The 14,631-nt window shown below is 48.6% G+C and overlaps 1 protein-coding gene across 1 annotated transcript in view; it reads left to right on the top strand.

The window, feature by feature from the left end:
• PolA1 (DNA polymerase alpha catalytic subunit) overlaps window positions 1–14,631 on the top strand; it is a 90,316-nt gene that overhangs the window by 59,897 nt on the left and 15,788 nt on the right. The window lies entirely within an intron of this gene.

Raw genomic sequence — 14,631 nt, 5'->3', positions numbered from 1 at the left:
ACAAGGTGAGCTTGAAACCATTGTCACTCAACCGGTGTAGATTTCCCAAGCCAAATTTTTTCCTTGCTCTCTTTCGTATCGGAGCAATGCATTCTTCTTGCTTGCTCGAAATTCTCAAACCTTGGGAAGGGCCTTTAAGCTGTTCACTGACAAGAAAAATTGACTCAGAGCAGTTAGCCCGTTAATACGAGCCAAAATACCCTTCTGGCCTATTAGCGCTCTGGCTATTTGCTTCCGTGTTGTCCTTCTCACTCATGCAGTAAAGAAGAGACCCAGGAGTATGTTTATTCCATAGTGGATACTTTACTCACTATGCTGGGCCAGAAAAGGAGAGACCGAATTCTGCAAACCCTGCAAAGAAAAAAATTGCATGTCTATGTATTGCATGGCCTTTGTGCCATCATAAACTAGAACATTCCTGTTTGCTTTCCTGTCGTAGACACATATCCCACACATATTTCTTCGAAAATTTGGAATTTTGTCGAAGTTTATTGTATCTATACTTACGATTTGGGGGGCCTAGAACAGTGCCTTGCTTGCCTATTTTTGGTGCCTAAAACCCAGTTTTTTAGTGCCTATAAATGTGGTCTCCAGTCATGAGAAAGAAAAGTCTGTCCCAGAGGTAGAGCATAGCCAATTTGAGCTTTGAAGTAATGAACGTAGACAAAATGCGAAGGAATAAAACACGTTGAAAGAATCTATCAAATAAAAATGAAAAATGATGAAATGATGAATGCGAAAATGAAATGACAAAAGCTAAAATAGTAACGTGTTTCAATAAAAAAAATCAATCTGAAAACAAGAGGCCTACTTACTCAGTAGGCCACAAATTCAGTGCAAATTTGCATACAATTTATTTTAGGTGTATGTCCAGCTGCAATTAGTCAGTCTGATTAAATCTGATTGAAATGGGAAAAATTAAATAGCCCTCAACCAAGAATGTTTATTCGCATTGAACCCCAACACTCTGAAGTCATCCGCATTTCTTTATCAGAGATCGCTTCGGTATGCTACAGCAACTCTTTATGAATTAGGGATGCCCTGGCACTGGTTCCTGCAAGGAACAATCCTGCACAGGGCTTGCATGTCAAGGGCCAACACTCCTTTTGAGATATTTATTTATGCCCCAGGAGAGCTTTGGTTACACTGCAACCGAACGTGTGCGGCAGCTGTGGTTTTGAAGATCGAAGGAAACCTAAAATATTTTGACCAAGTTCAAGGGCATGAAGTTTATTTTTCAGTGTGTGGGTCCCATCCTACTATGATGTAAGTGGTAGTAATGTAGTAATGGTAGTAAGGTAAGTGGTAGTAATGGCCTGTAAGCGGTAGCACTAGGTATGTCCATGTGAGGATTTCCAGTTAATGTGTCCTAACATGGAAATAGAGTAATGTTGCTGTTGTGCATCTGAACAAAGGTGAAAGCGGATATGTGATGGTATTGGCTTCAAGATCCAAGTGCACTTAAGCACTTGATTCCAGGAGGCATGTGAAACCTGACGTTTTGTAATGAGTTGAAATAATCGCATTAAGTTGAATAGGTTCTTCAGCACTGTAGGTCAGCTAAGAAACTTGTTAGGATCTGTTTCTACAGCATTGCTCAAGCAGGCTACATAGTAGTGAAAAGCTGTATTGCTAATGGTTAATGGTTTTGTGGCATGTAATAGAGTTATTAGAAGTGGAGTGGCTTTGGCACCAGCTTGTGTAGGCTTTAGCTGCAGTATTAATGCAACGGAAGCAATAATTGATTGATATGTGGGGTCCTAAAACAAAGGGAAGCAATAAGTTTGTAGGTCTTGTGGGTGAATTTTTGTCACACTGAGGGTGTCAAATGCGCATCTTATCACTGTGACCTGGAAGTGCAGGCTCTGTGTGTGAGGCAATGTCATCCAGCTGCTGCTCTTCCCACTAAAAAATGCCAGAAGTGGTGTCAAAAATTGTTGTTCTGGGTGTGACATGCATAGCCACAAAAATCTTAGAAAAGGGGCATGCCGCTCGCATCTCGAGAGAAAATATATCATGTCAGCTATTGAACTAGCTTGAGCAATAACTTGACACCGATGTGTCTTGTTTATGAAGCAATCTTCACTGCACGTATGCATTTGCCTTACATCGAGTGAGCTGAGAGGGTGATAGTTCTGTAAGCAGGCACATTTAAAGTCATCGTAAACAAAACAACCAAGTGTTGATAAGTTGAGGTAGCCCTTGGATTATTGTGCTGTTGATTCCGTGTCTTAATTTCGATATAGCTGAATCGCGATAACTCGTAAAGCGTCTGCACTGCGTGCCCGCACCTATTCAGCCGGTGGTTCCCAAAATACAGGGGAGAGAGAGAATAAAAAATAAAGTGATCGCCCAAATGCTGAACGCGTATTTCTTTCGCTCTATAATCTGCCACGTGTAGTGTTTCGTCCTATACCGACCGAACTGCTCTGTCTTCTTTTTCGTCTTCATGAAAGGGACGTTTTGTCGGGGATTTGCTATGCGCGGCGCTGTGCCGAACGGAGATCGAATAGCGTCCCTACGAGAGCGGGAAACGGCGGTGTCACGAAGTCAGGAGAGCGGTAAAACGCCATCGCCCCGCCCTTTTTTTCCTCCGTTGTCGTCGAAGTCGCGACGGTGACTGCAAAGTGGTGGCGTCGTCCGTTTTTGGTCTCAATTGCGGCCGTTTTCCGGCGCTCTTCCGGGGCGGGTCGATTTGGCGGCGACCGGGGAGGCAAGCACGGCGCATGCGCGCTGGATCGCGCTGCTGTGCCGGCCGGGCCCGAGGGCGGAGCTGCCGTGGACCTCGGAGGTGGGTGTTGCCGCTTCTCCGGCTGGCCACATTGGCGGTCAGAGGAGCGACAGTACCTCGATTTGCACAATTACGGGTGTCCGTGTGACTTTCGCTTTTCATTCGCGTAGGCGCTTCGTGGGCATTGTTTTGGTGCGTGTACTCCGATTCATCAACTCTACGAAGTGCGAATTTCATTAATGATGGCGTCCAATCGAATCCCTGATTTGATACAACCTAGAAGTGTGGCAGCTTGGGCTAGTTGGTATGGCATGACGATAGTTATAGCGCGAGAACAAAACGACGACACAGAGACAAGAAGGACACGAAAGACTCTGTGTCGTCGTTTTGTTCTCGCGCTATAACTATCGTAGATACAACCGCCATCGCGTGTCAGCTGTTGTCACACAGGCGTATTAATTAACGAAGAAGGGGTATAGGAGGGTTGCACAGGGGCGTGGCCCACAAGATGGCGCCAGTGTCGAAGAGGCAGCGCGTCCATCTTTGAGGTCTCTCTGCCGCCGCGGGCAAGCAGTCGCAGAACTATAGTATGCAGGTGTTCTGTGGCGCACTCACGGGTGCGCGTCTGTGCAAGATTCCTGTGGTCATAATGATGAACTGTGCCGTATTTGGTTGCTACAACCACTCGAGTAAGAAGGCTGGTGACGAGAATGCCTCTGATGTCGGCTTTTTTTTCACACCTAAAATGATTGTAAACCTATCAAAAAGGTTTGGGTGGGATGGTTCAGCCACACACTATACCGCGTGTGCGTTAAACATTTCTCTTCATTTCCGCTAAGTGTTCAGAACCTATGCAACATCATAGATGTTTGCTTTTGAGGTGAGAAACTTGGGTTTTCGCGAAGTGCTATGAAGCTTTGTTTACGCAGCAGGAGACGAGCGCGCGCACTACGACCGCGATCGCTACTTATGAGCGGTATCATTCAGGTAGGCGCGACGTGTTACTGATTTCGGTGTGTTAGTAAACAGTCAGCGACGCAGTGCGTTCTTGTTTACCCATGCTTTGACGAGCCGAGCACTTAAACGGTGATATCACATTAACGTCGATCAGTTACAATCGAGACCGTATGTGATCTCTGGGTGCGCAACTGCCCGACGCGCGTCGTTGGACCCTGCAGCAAAGAGCATTTTTGATCGCAAGCGGCTTAAGCTCAACCACGAACGAACTGTGACAATTGTGTCACCTCACATGCTCTTGCAAATGGTGAAGCCTTTCCACACAAAGAATTCGGGAAACGACACTACCGCAGTGAAAAAAAAAAAATATTTGTCCGAACACTGAGCAAGAGGAACCAGTCATGTTTCCGACGACGACGTGGCGGCCGTCTCCGAGGTCTCTAACTCGGTGCTGTTGGACTCATCCGCTAGTGACATAGTTGTGGGCGTCCATCAATTTACAGGCTTTAAGCTCGTTCCTTGTTGCAAAGCTTGTGCCGCCAACAAGGTGTTCCTTAATGTCCGTGAGCTTTATGCGGGAATAACACTTCACATCCCACACAGCTTCATCGCTGCTGAAGTCGAACGGGTCGATATCCGCCGCAAATGTGAACCTTATGTTCGTAGCGAAGTTTCGCCGGACTTCGGAAGTCACGCGCGTAGGCACACAGTCGAATTTCACCACGTTGGTACCGTACGTAGCGGCACGCACAGAACATCTCACTCGCCGCTTCAAAAAGGGCGCGCTTAGACCACTGACATGGCGGTAGAGGCAAACGCCGCTAGCGCCTCAAGCGGATGACGTCACGTGCAACCCTCCTATTTTCTCTTCTTTTAGCTAATATTAATTGTCGTTGTTAACTATAAGTGTAATAGCGACCTGAATTTTCGTGAATTAAGGTATTCGAAGTATCACCCTTTCCGTCGCGTTCAGTTCTGAACCCACCAGCTTCGAAATGCGCGCCCGATGCATTTACAACATGTGTAGTTTCTCCTCCACTTTAATTTTTTTTTTGAATCTATCTCATAACTACTGCATACTTTTTAAAGTCTACAATTAAGGTGGTCTGTGAGTTTCCTTGCCTAATTGCCCGACATAAGGTGAAATAATAACGATTTCTCGGAATATAACCGAATACGAAGCTGTGATTCCGACAGTAGTGAACCGAATACGAGTCGAGCGGCGCGATAGAAGTGACTCGGACACTGTCGCCATTGCGTAGCCCGAGCACCCATGAGTCAGCGTCCAACCCCGTCTGCTGGCGTACTTTATCTCACAGGGGGCGTAACCAAGGGGGAGAGGGTTCAGCCCCCCCCCCCCTGAAATTTTTCAATTTTGCTTGCGTATATATACACGCACACATACAAACGCACGCATGAACATGCATAAGGTATGGTTGAACCCCCCCCCCCCCTTCCCCGAAAAAAAATTTGTGGTTCTACCCTCGTATCTATAAAGTGATTTCGGCCGTGCCAGTTAGTGCGAAAGATTGAGTTTGACGTCCAGCGCTGAGTTCGCAACTGTTCGACTGCGCGAAAATTAGACAGGTATTTCTGTCTAAGTTACACGAACCTGCTAATCTACCTCGAAGATGATATAGTATACACGTGATGCACCGGAGCGCCGATACTGCATTCGTAATTATGTAGCTCACTTTTTGCGACGTCAAACACTGCAATTAGCGCAAACCGCCAGGAGGTTCAGAGGAGAAGAGTGCATACAGAGGCAGCACAGGCTGCCTCAGTAACTGCCAAGTTGTGACGGCTGCAGTCGACTTTCCTTTCACCTTTCTCACTACTTCTCTGTCGGTGCACGCACACCTGCCGTGCCCACATTCTCGCCCTCGGTGCGAACAGCCTGCGGCGCAAGTATGCGCGAACGAGCTGCGTAATAACAGGTGCGCGCGCTACGTTTTCAGAAGCGGCCGCGATGTCACGGGGGACGTTGAGGATGCACAATATCTGTAGCGCTTGCTTCAACCAATCCCTGGTGCCTTTGATTGCCGTGTTGCCGCGTGGCACGCGGGGTGACCACGTCGCGACGAAGCGCTGAGAAAAGAAGGAAAGAAAAGTTAGCAGTGCCTTAGCTCGGTTATGCCAGAATATACGTAACGTGAGCTACGGACCAACGAACCATGGGTGGATAGGTAGACGGGCTGATCAACCGCGGATGGACGGACGAATTACGGGTGGACACGGAAGGACGAACCACAGATGGAAGCGTACCATGGACGGACGGACCGCAGAAGAATTCATGGACGGACGGACGGACGGACGGACGGACGGACGGACGGACGGACGGACGGACGGACGGACGGACGGATGGATGGATGGATGGATGGACGGACGGACGGACGGACGGACGGACGGACGGGTGTATAGACGGACGGATGGGTGGGTGTATAGATGAGTGGGTGGGTGGGTGGATAGATGAGTGGATGGATGGATGGATGGATGGATGGATGAATGAATGAATGGATGGATGGGTGGGTGATTGGGTGGGTGGACGGACGATTGACCGACCGATCTCACGCACGTCCACTAGTGACACGTCACTTCAGGAGCTTCCTGGCCTTGTCCGGCGCGCCAGCTGTCCGCTGTGTGACGTCACTGCTTCTCGCGCTTGCGCAGAACTGCTCATCGTAAGCCACGCGAAACTGCTCAACCTCGGCCAGTGTAGCTTACGCTTCAAAAGCAAAGAGATAAACAGAAAAGGTCATTGGGACCGGTTGTCTGTATCCTATACGGCTGACGCTGTCAAGTGTCGCCGTCGCTTGAACGCGAGCTCATACTCTCATTACAGTGTCTAGAAATATATATTTCTAGACACTGTACTCGCTTGTAAGCTTGCGCGTGGTAAAGTGCCCTGTAAGTAGCCTTTTAACGAGACAAACTTAGCTTGTTTTCAGGAAATTTTTGCGTTGGCGTCTTTGGTTGTGAGCGAAAATTCGGGGTATACATGCAGCAATGCCGGAGGGCGGTTTGCACTTTGGCTTAATTCCTTGCGGCACAGTATAATGTCGGCAAACTTTCAGCAAGCGGTGCCGTCTGAAAGGTCTGGTTCATATTTCACTTCATAAGGGAGTGGATTATAGGCGCCAGGATTCCAACAGCAAGTCAATGCTAATGTCCAAAATTACCAAAATCTGGATGCCGAGTCTGAGTGTTTCATGGGGATGTATTGACACATGGTCACTGCAGGGGATGCCTCATAAAAGAGAAAAAAATGCTTAAGGCTAGAGTCATGTCTGTGAAGTTCACGAACTTGGACATTTGTTGTTGTTGTTGTTGAAGGGGGGGGGGGTGCAGTGAAGGGAGCCATTTGCGGGCGGCTAACGAGACGATAGTTATAGCGCGAGTACAAAACGACGACACAGAGACAAGAAGGATCTGTGTCGTCGTTTTGTTCTCGGGCTATAACTATCGTCATGCCATACCAACTAGCCCCAGCTGCCACACTTGTAGGCTAACGAGAATTCGGCGGGTCGCATGCGGCCCCCTTGTTGTTTGAGAGGCCCACTGCTCTACATCGTGCACATCGATTTCGTTGAAAATTAACAGCAAGAAATCGGCAGTGAACTGAAAACTTTCGTCGGGCGTCCATATATCGGACTACGGCCTTTCACAGCGTTTACTGTTTACAGTGTCGGTCGAGCGGGTCTCTAACGTTGCTCGTTGTCTCGTATTGTCGAAGGGACAAATAGCTCGGAAATCTGGCTCCTGCAGAAGAATCACCGCCAAATAGACGCCTTTCGGTACTTCAGGCTTGCCTTGTTGCCAACCACAGTGGCTTCTCTCCACCCCCGTCCCGCTCATCCGTCGTACGCGTCTCTTAAATCGCATCGTTGTATACGCGTTCGCTTGTAGGAACGACCTTAATTATATCGGTCGCGCTCGAGTGATAGCGAGTGGACGAATGAAGAGTAGGAAAAAAAAACAAAAGAGAAAGGGAGCGGAAAAGCACTGTGGACACGAGACGACGTGGACGGCGCAAATTGCCGGCTCAGTTTTGGCGGCACCGCCCCGCTTATTGCCCTTGTGGTCTGCATTTAGCGACGCGGGTCGGAGTTCGATGATAACAGCCCTGCGCGCGGACGCGAAACGTATATCGCCTCGTCTCCTCCTTACGCCGTCTCCTCCGCCACCCGCGAGGTCGCTTTTAAAAACGTCGAAATGGCCGGGCAGAGGCAACGAGACGTCTTTCAGAAAATGTGGCGTGGTCGATAGGGGAAGTCGCTTTGCAGCATCCCGACGCCTCTGTCGAGTAATGCTATACACTCTCTTGCGCACCTGTTTTTTCCTGTTATTTTCGCTGCCGTTCCCGTCTCGCATGGTTTTCGAACGCTGTCTTAGCAGTACAGCGAAGAAGGGAAGTCAAAGGGATTCCTGTGGAGTAATTTGTCACGAGTGCTCCGCTGGCGCTCAAGAAAATCGTGTAAAATGGTCATTAAACATTGCTATACTGACATTATCGGGTCAAAACATGATCAGGAAGGATAAACATGATTTGCATTCTTGCTTTCTCTCGTTGAAGAGATTTCAAGTTGTGGAATTCAACACTTAAACGCTGTTTTTCATCAAGCAAGTTGCTCTAGAAATTTGTAAACGCTATTGGTTATTAATATGTATGTATTCGTTTCTTTTATTTTGAATATTTTATCACTATTTCTTGCGCTTGTTGGTTTTCCTCGTGTTGAATGTCGTTGTTTCCAAAAGATGTACTGTTTTTTTTTTCTCTACAATGATGTGAATTTTTTTTTCAGTTTTTTTTTTTTCCAATTGTATGTAAATCTAACTATCGCTGTGCTGCCGTGTGCCCATGTAAATGGGGGCGGCGGGCTCGTCAAGCTATGTGAAGACAGCTTTTATTCGCCGCTGCTCTGTTTGTTAAGTGGACACAAATAAAGATGATTGATTGGTGATTGATTGAAACGCTATCAGAGTGCTCTCAAACGACCGGTCGAACGTACGATTATATTCTTCTCTCTCTCTCTGCAGCTGGTTCTCTGTCCTCTTTTTTGTGACTTGTCTGTCGTCCTGTTGCCTTGAAATGTGTCCTCGTCGTGTCCGGCCTCCCCGTGCACGCGTTCCGGCCGCCGATCGCACTCGACCGCTGCAGCGCGACTCGGCGGAAAAACGTCATGTGAGGTCCGTCGTGTTTCGACCGCCTTCCCCCATCTGTGCGTGGCTTAAATTGGTGCTTTACGACGACGCATCGGTTACCGAGGAGCGAACAGACGAGAGCGATGTGCGAATTCGTAAGATACGTAGTGCGGAATTCGGGCCATTTTGTGCCGTCCTCTCCTGCCTTGCTTCGGTTCAGTGCGTTTAGCGTCGCTGCAGGGCGTATTAGTATACACAGATGCGGTAGGCGTGGGGGGTGAGGGTTGTGGTAACGCTGTCTTTAGCGCAGCTCGCTGCTATACCATTTGCTTGTTTACGTCGTTCCGGCCTACCTTACTTCGCAAGTGGTCGGTCACTTCGTGCGTTCGGCAGCAAAAGTGGGAATATGGGGCCCTTTATTATCGCTGCAGTATCACCTCGGTAACGCTGCCGCCAACTCTTGAATGTTCCAAGCAGGTACCGTCTGCTACAAGTTGCAGCCAACGCTGTTGTGTCGGTTCTCTCTCTCTCGTTCTCTCCCAGTCATTCTCGCTCTTATGCCACCGAGGGGTTGATTGCAGGATTGCGCTAAGCTTCACGTTTTTCGTAAAGTGTATACTTAGCGGTTCGTTACGTCCCTTCTTTTTTTCCGAATTTACTTCTTCTCTGGCATTTGTTATTGTCATCAGCGACAATAAAGAGGTGGGGAGGAGGGGCGGGGGCCATATGACTTTTTGTGTTTTGTGGACCCTGGCTTGCCTAGTAGTATTCAATCGAACCCACTTCCCTATTTTCAATACTCAAGTGCCATGAAAATTTCATTGTTATAACCTATAATTGCTAAAAACGTGCTGCAGGGAAAAAAAACCAAATAAAATGGCAGGCTGTTGTGAGAAAACTATCGGATGGAATATTCCAACAGACTTAAGGATAGCAAGGCTGCCCTTTTTTCGGATGGGACCGCCACAAGCCTTATAGACCAATGTGTGTCAATATGTTAAGTTTTGGACGCTGAAACGTTTGCAAGTCTATTTCTTATCCAAAATGCACGCCCGAAAGCGTATTTCCACAGAAGCCACCCCCAAACCCGCAACGTAGCGCATTTTACAAGTCAGCTTTGCCGCAACACTTGCGCGCTTTGCGCCGAAGCATATGAAAAACTTCGAAAGGAAGCTGAGGCAAGTTAGATTCGGAGCGCGGGGGGGGGGGGGGGGAGGCTTGATTAGCAGCTTGATTTTTAGGCTCCCTTTTTTGTTCTCAAAGATTTCGTGTCCCATCACCTTTCGGCACGGATGTCGAGCGGCCATAGTTCGTTGCTGTTACTGATAACACGGTATGAGAAAATTGTTGTGAGCGAGTTATTTCACCATAGAAAACATAAGTTCCCAATGCAGCAGCTTCTAGTAGTTATAAACCGATATATTGTTAAAACCGGTATCTCCATAAGTAGTGTGACTGTACGGCGATAATTATCATGCTTTCGTCGGAGAGTCGTGGCACCAAAAAGAGAGTCACTCTTTAAAGAGAGTCGCATACGTGGCAAGTCTGGATTACCGGAAAAAGGGTAGCACGTACTGCTTATTTTTACGGTGTTGCTGATCCTCATCGTGCGGAACACTTAACGCATTGTTTAACTTGTAGCGTAAATTCGACATATTAACGATTGAACAAAAGCAATGCAAAGATAATATCTCGGGTTTAACGTGCCAAAACCATGTTACGGTAATGAGAAACGTCGTAATGGAGAGCTCCAGAAATTTTTACCGTCTGGTGTTCTTAATGGCGCATTCAGACGACGGACCGAATCCGGATGTGGCGGGATGGACGGCGCGTCACGTGACCTCACATCAGTGATTCCCTTCGTCCGCGACTCGTCCGCGTGGCTCGCGGACGGATGACCCCAACCTCTTTCTCACATCGGGATTCTGGCGGGAGAAAGCCGATACTTCAGCGGATTAGCTCGATCTTTATGGCGACCAGTACACTTTTCGTCTGCTCGCGGCATGTCCTCCATGGCTCGCGGACAGCTTCGTGACTGGTCGGCATCATCTACGCTTGAGCACGGTTTACTTAGTTTCCGGGGGCTTTGTTCTCAGGGGATTAAATACGCCGAAATCACTTTTGGTGTTTCGGGAAATGTCGCCGCCATTGTTTGACACGCGAGATTTCTTAGCCGTCATGGTGGTGAAATATTCTAACTTCTGCAACCGGGGACGTGCCGCTTCTAAAGAAGGATGCGAGACGCGTTCAGGAGTTCTACAAGGGGGAAACAGTTTAGTCGAAAGAACATTCTGCCAGCAACTCCCTTTTCTCCTGAAAGAATAACACTCCTCGTTCATTTGTCACAACGCGACATACATCGCAGCCAAGCGTCGCTTCTTGCATGCATCCATGTTGAATGCTCTCTAACCGGTCTGCTGCCAGCGGGCGCCGGTGAGCGCCGAATCTGCTGTCGAGGGTAATCCGGCCGTTTTTCTCCTAGGACACCGTCCGTCGTGTGGATGCGCCTGCAGGCGGATCATCCGCGGTCCATGACAAATCCATTCGGTCTGTCGTCTGAAGGCACCATGCACTCACATCGCACAGTACACGGGCCATTTCGCCTCCATCTATATGCGACCGCCGCTGCCGGAATCGAACCCGCGACCTTCGGCAGCAGCCGAGCACCAAACCGCTACACTGCAGCGGCGGAAAACAAAAATAATGAACTGGCGCGAACTGGCGCTTATACATCCACGACCTTACGTTTAGCACTCACGTTGGCAAATATATTCAGATGATTCGCTTTTTGATATTTTTCCCGGGCTTTCACGTCATGGCGTATGCCAGTCTTTTTGATACACGGAGGCGACAAGTCCAGATACCATCGCGACATCTGTTGCGTCAGAGCAGTACCGAGAAGCAAATAACGGGTGGTGGGGGAAATCAATTTTACCCGCCCTTCGTAATGGCGCCAATAAAAAAAACAGTGACCGCCCCCCCCCCCCCTCCGCTGGGTATTGGCACCGTCTGAAACGTGCGTTATATAATGCGCGCCAGCCGGATTACACGTTTCGCTCGCATCCCGAGGAATTACGAATTTCCTATACGCATCATGAGGAATCGCGGACGAATATTCGGGCTTATATTTACAGCGCGCGCTTCCACCTCGGGGCTCAGCGGGACGGCTGGCTGATTTCCGCTTTTCCGGTCATTCCGTTCGTTAACACGCCCATGGGACGTTATTACTTATTGCGGACGAAAACCAGCTTATAACTCTGTGGGCGGGCGCGGCGTCAATTGGCCAGCTCCTTGCAGCTTTACCCTTCTCTCTCTCTTCTTCTTTTTTCTTCTTTTTTTCTTCTTTATGTTCTGTGCTCTCGGCTGGTTCAGTGTGCGAACGTATAACCGGGCAAATGCTGCCGTGGCCGTTTCATTATGGGCTGTGTTATAGCGTGTTCGGTCGCGTAGGGGTGGTCTCTCCGTTAATTACCGATAAATTGAGGAACGTATAGCGGGGGCCGCAAGATGCATGCACGGTGATCGACCGACCGCGCTCTACTCGTTGCGCAATTTCCCGCGATCCGGCTCAAGAATCCGCGGCGCGTACCACGTGACACGGGCGCTCTCGAAGGCCTTCCGCTGAGAGAAGGCACTTAGCCGCGCGCCGTCAAATTAACCTGCCGCAATTCGCTTCTGCCTCGGCGCCACGCGCCCGGAGGAAGCAGCCTTCGGGATGGTTGTGCGTACAGACGTGGCCACAGGGACCTTCTCTTCTTCTTTACCTTCCGGCAGTTGCTGCAGCGTAGCGCGGTAATTAAGCGGGCGCCACAATTACCCATCGGGCACCGCGACCAAGCGGCCACGCACACCTCGACCGAGCTAGTTTCTCCGAGGGCAACGGAAAGCTTTATGGCTTTTCTCGAGCGGAAGCACCGCCCACAAAATTGCATTACGCTAATATGGCTGCTTTAACTCATTCGATTACCGGAATGATGTGTGGGCCCGCGGAAAACGGAGGGGAGGAGTGTTCGAACACATTGCGCAAGCTGTTCCGTGTGTGTGTGTGTGTGTGTGTGTGTGTGTGTGTGTGTGTGTGTGTGTGTGTGTGTGTGTGTGTGTGTGTGTGTGTGTGTGTGTGTGTGTGTTTCCTCGTTTAGAGAGAAGGCGAGAGCATTCGTCAATATCTCCAGTCTCTATACACATGCTTTGCTGCATGCTGCAGTGACAGTCACGACCGAAATCGCACCTGCCACTAACTGCACAAACCACGCGTTATGCGTGTATGTGCGTTACAGAGAGGGAATGAGACAGAAGCGTTTCCGCGTCTGAATTGCGATGGTACTTGAGGCCGGCCTCTCAGCTTCATTTCTGTGTTTATAGTTTTGTCAGAAGCAGTCGTGTCAGCGTATACGCACTGGTCTGAGTAGCAACGTGCACGTGTCGTTTGTAGGTGTGGCGGGAATCATGAGCGGGATTTCCGCAGAGCACTCTTTCTTCTTGACAAATCAGCGTATAGCAGCGTTTAGGTGCATTACATTTTGGGAGATTTCCTTATATTGTACTTGTCTGTAAAGAAGGGCCGCTTACGACAGCGCCATCTATCAGTCCCGTAGTCGTCCCATGCATTAAATAAAAGAAAATCAGCACGTGGTTTGCAGTGGTGTAAAAACTGCTAACCACGCAAGCAGGATTTCAAAAAAAAAAATTGCTGAAGTGGAAGCTCCCACAGTGCCTTGCCAGCAGAAGTGAGGGCAGCTTTTGCCACTGCCAAGATGGTGGAAACGTGCTCTTTTCTGGTAGTGCCCACTTAAAGATCAAGTGGCTTTAATATGTTAATGTAAATGTTACATTATTTCTACATTAAAAAATTGTTCCCGACGAAATAACACAAAAAAACGAGTATGGGTGACTGAATCTCCAAAGAACTGCCTCCAATTAGAGGCTTACTAAGGAAAATCAGTAAAACTAAGGCGCACTTTGAGCACTATGTAACCCGAAAAAGTTTCCACATTAAACTCGTTCGGCGTGCGAGGGAAACGCTCCGTGCTTAATCGCTGAACTGTGATACTTTGTCATGCATGCCCTTAGTAAGATGCCCACCGCGGCCGCCATCTTGCCATAGGCACGGCTTCACTCCTGGGCAATCATTTCCACTCCCGCATTTTTTTTTTTTTCAATCCTCCGTGTAACCAAGCTGTGCTAGCTTGTGCATGCATAGACTGAGCCACACTGTTCACTAGAGACAGGTCGTCCAGAAACAATATTCGCAGAACACTGTTATTCTGTTCAAGGTGACGTCGGGCTTTTTTTGTTGTTGTTGTTGTTTCCTTTACTTGGAGGCCTTGTAAGCTGACCAATTTACAAACTAAAATGTCAAGGAAGGAGGAAAAGCACTGAAGCTTCGTAGAACTTTACTGCCTCTGGGGGGTGGTTTTTGTTTTCTTCTTTTTGTCTGTCATAAGGTTTGGTGCACTTATGTTTCTTCCTTGGTCTGAAACAATCAGGTTAATTAAATTAAAACAAATATAGGATTTAACTTCCGTTCTAAACCCGCAGGCCCCTTCCGATGTTCGCCACGGTGGGACACTCAGGCTTCACTGCGGATACAGTTACTGTATATGCTATACATGCAACCTTTAGTATATGTATATGCTATACATGCAACCTTTGCTATACATGCAACCTTACCACCACTGTTGCTGTATATGCAACCTTTAGGTTGTATATACAGCAACAGTGGTGGTAGTGGTTAGAAGATGAGAAAAGGCACCTATTTTCTGCAACCCGGTCGGGAGCACGGCGCAGTGCCTGTCAGTGCC

The sequence above is a fragment of the Rhipicephalus microplus genome, chromosome 1 (genome assembly GCF_043290135.1).
Source record: "Rhipicephalus microplus isolate Deutch F79 chromosome 1, USDA_Rmic, whole genome shotgun sequence".
In the NCBI taxonomy this organism is placed as follows: Eukaryota; Metazoa; Arthropoda; class Arachnida; order Ixodida; family Ixodidae; genus Rhipicephalus; species Rhipicephalus microplus.
Note: the sequence above shows the minus strand (reverse complement) of the source record. Positions and strands in the feature narration are given on the sequence as shown.